Below are 3,544 nucleotides of genomic sequence, written 5' to 3'. Positions count from 1 at the left end.
GTCCTCTTTTGGAAGACCAAACAAAGTAGTTTCGCTTTCACAACGAAACACACAGCGTCTTCACAACAATGCTACAGCGAGAATAAAAGTTACGCCTTCTTTCTTTGCGTGAACATTTGGGCGGCATTATGCTAATATTTCCACATAGTGACGTAGACATGTGGGGGCGTGTTAGAACGAGCCATTTTAGGTAGGTGTGGCTGACTTAACTTTTATAAAGAATATCTCTTTGGATTTGAGACTTTAGTGTTTGCAACTTTACAGATCTTCTTTATGCACCAAGAGCTTGTAACACTCCAAAGAGAAAGGAACAATTGAAATCGCATCATATGACCTTTTTAAATATCTTTGCAGAAAAGATGCATTAACTACAACTACATCTTGTGCAAATTTGTCTTATACATATTATATGTTCAGAAATAATACAAGAAAATGCTTTTAAAAAATGTCTAAAGTCAAGGTAATTCAAAATGACTGAAGGTATAACAGCTGTAGACTATTATTAACTATAAATGTTCTGTAAAACAACAGCAGCTTTCAGTCTGTCACCGTGATGCAAACATGAAATATCAGACATACAGTAGTAGTTACAGGTTTTTTATTCGCTTGCGCTGCTTTTCCATAGTTTTTTCTGTGTAAACATGGACGCGTTTGACTGCTGCGCTAGCATCTCTTGCAGCGTCTCATGCATGAAACAGCTTTCATAAACACGCCGCTCAAGTTAAAAGAAGCTCACTCTCATCTTCTTGCATGTTTTTACTATTCCACTGCCCGCGTCGCATCTTTATCAACACAAAAGCGGAAGACCCTACTCAATGCATGTTTTATTGGACTGTCCCGCTTTTAATGTATGTAGAAAACTCTTTTATGAAATGAACTCACTTGAGTTATTTAGTATAATTTTGCCAGAAAAGTTTTAGAATTTTGATCACACGTTAATGTAAAAAATCTTGTGTAATATAACTTGTGTTTGTTTGCTTGCTGGTTTTTATTGTATTTGTTATACTTGAATTGTTTTTGCAATGAAAATAGCCTAAGATGCTGACATGGCATTAAATAAAAAATATACTACTACTACTCAGCACAACACAAAACAAAAGTGCATTCTGTTATCACCGGCATTTTGTAAAAGTGTCTAATTTGTGTCACGATTAAAATCGCGATTCCTCGATTTCTAAAAAATAAAACTCGAATTAATGGATAAAATCGGAAACATCGCACAGCCTTTATTGGAATGCTTGGGAAAGATCACGTAACATTAGAACCGCCTTCTGTCTGTGCCGCCTTCATTTACTTACTAGTTTTCATCACTTTCGCTTTAATTCTTGGGGACGGACTCATTTGCTAGCCGACCATCGGCTTTACCATGCGAAAGCCCATTTCTCTGACTCTGTCCTGTGCAGTTTTGGTAACTGGTAAAGCGAGTTACGTAATCAGATTACTTTTTTCAAGTAACTAGTAAAGTAACTCATTACTTTTTAATTTACAAGAAAATATCTGAGTTACTTTTTCAAATAAGTAACTCCAGTTACTTTGTTTCCCATTTATTGATTGAAAGCTCTCCTGTCCCCATGTTGAGAGAAATCGGGAGTAAGATGTTACTTTAGTTCTAGAATAAATGTGAACATGCTTTAATTCATCTCACTCACTCACAAAACAAAACAGATTTAGTTTTCTTCAAAATTAATAAAAACAGTTAAAAGCAACTCAGAATATGTCACAAAGCTGCAATAATTAAATGTTAAATAATACAAATATCCTTTATGTATTCAATCCCATTTTATTAACCAATTTGCTGCTGACCTTCGATGATCCAATTCAACCGTACTAAGCAAAAATTACACATGATAAACTAACATTTCTTCTTCTTTTTTATTGCAGAAGAGTGTTGAACTTTCTTCTTCTGTGTATACTGTACAGACGTTGAATTTACATTTCCTTCAGCCTGAGGCTTTTGGTGTGAGAGGGCTTTTACATTTTCCAAAAATCGAACTTTTTTATATTAAAAGCAAACAAGCAAGCCCTGCCCAGATTTAAAAACTAACGCAAAAGTAACGTAACGCATTACTTTCAATAAAAAGTAACTAAGTAACGTGATTAGTTACTTTTTTAGGAAGTAACGCAATATTGTAATGCATTACTTTTAAAAAGTAACTTTCCCCAACACTGCGAATGACAATACAAATTTCAGCAGCTATAGCTATAAATCACAAAAATGAAAAGCAGAATGCACTGCAACTTCCAAAGACACAAACCACATAAACAAATAATGATAAATCACAACTAAATGAAATTACCTGTTGGTTTTAGGACAATGAACAACAAGTAAGACTATAATATTTGAGAAAACGTTGATGACAGTGTAATGGAACATGGGCCGTGAAACGAGGGCATGACATCTCTTTCTTTGCTTCCTGCTTTCTTTTTTTCTTGTTCTTTGCTGGATTGTTGCCAATGCCACTGGCACATTCAGAGGCCGCTATTTTTAAGCTGTTAGTCTACCTCATCTTAAACAGCTAAGAGGGCAATTTCTCCCATCAACAAAACACAGACAAGAAAATCACACTCCCCTCTTGCAGGAAAGAGTCTCTCATTTTCCATTTTGCTGTGTGGTTTGACTGTGTCATCATAATTTCATCTAATGTTGTGGCTGATTTACCATTATTATTATTATTACTACCTTCCAGCATTATTACTGTTGTAGTTACATATGTCTGCAGATAATGACAGTAATTTCAGCTGCTCGCAGTGCTTTTCCTCATTAGTGACACTACACTGGTGTTGTTCAACATGGGAAGTAAAGCACTCGGTCCAAGTCATATAAAAACAGCAATAGTGATGCAAAGAAAAAGATGCTTTATCGGCTGTTGGACGGACAGTCTTTTCTCTGATTTGAGTTCCTAAAGACTAATGTCAGGTATAAAGTCAATTATTAAAAAGAAATATGAATCGAATTCCGATTGTCACTCCTCTGGAATGTATTTCAATGATTGCATGTTTTTGAAAAAAATAAAAAATAAAACAAATATTTGCAGTTAATCCATTTATGCAAGGAATTCTTTTCATGTAATAATTATTTTTCGTTTTACTTTCAAGAAAAGTTTGGTCTTGTGCAGCTATTTGTAGTATAAAAATCCATATGAATTTCAAGATGCACAATATTTTTATTTGCAACGCAAAAAAAAGGTCTCTGATTTAAAGAAAAGAGACATCTTTTATCCCACCACCAGCATCACCAAGTTCTCTATCGAAAGAGATTTACTGAGCATGCAAGCATTCGTTTGATCTTTTGCTGCATGCATAAAAAATGTGAAAAGTTAGATTAACTCTGAAATAGCTCTGTTTTATGTGTGTTTTTCTTTCTCCTGATTATGACCAGCGTTTGACCAGAAAATGTTGATGTGTGCGTGAGTGTGTGTGCGTGAGTGTGTGTGCGCGTGTGTGTGTGTGAGTGTGTGTGTGTGTGCGCGTGTGTGCGTGTGTGTGTGTGTGTGCGCGTGAGTGTGTGTGTGTGCGTGCGTGCGTGTGTGTGTGTGTGTGTGTG

General features: G+C 35.5%; 1 protein-coding gene across 1 annotated transcript in view; it reads left to right on the top strand.

Annotated features, from left to right (window-relative positions):
* The window catches only part of LOC107660841 (UV excision repair protein RAD23 homolog B-like), a 29,604-nt gene that overhangs the window by 14,305 nt on the left and 11,755 nt on the right, over nucleotides 1–3,544 (top strand). The window lies entirely within an intron of this gene.

This window comes from Sinocyclocheilus anshuiensis, unplaced genomic scaffold, assembly GCF_001515605.1.
Source record: "Sinocyclocheilus anshuiensis isolate Anshui unplaced genomic scaffold, SAMN03320099.WGS_v1.1 scaffold1875, whole genome shotgun sequence".
In the NCBI taxonomy this organism is placed as follows: domain Eukaryota; kingdom Metazoa; phylum Chordata; class Actinopteri; order Cypriniformes; family Cyprinidae; genus Sinocyclocheilus; species Sinocyclocheilus anshuiensis.
This window is presented reverse-complemented; position numbering and strand designations above follow the sequence as displayed.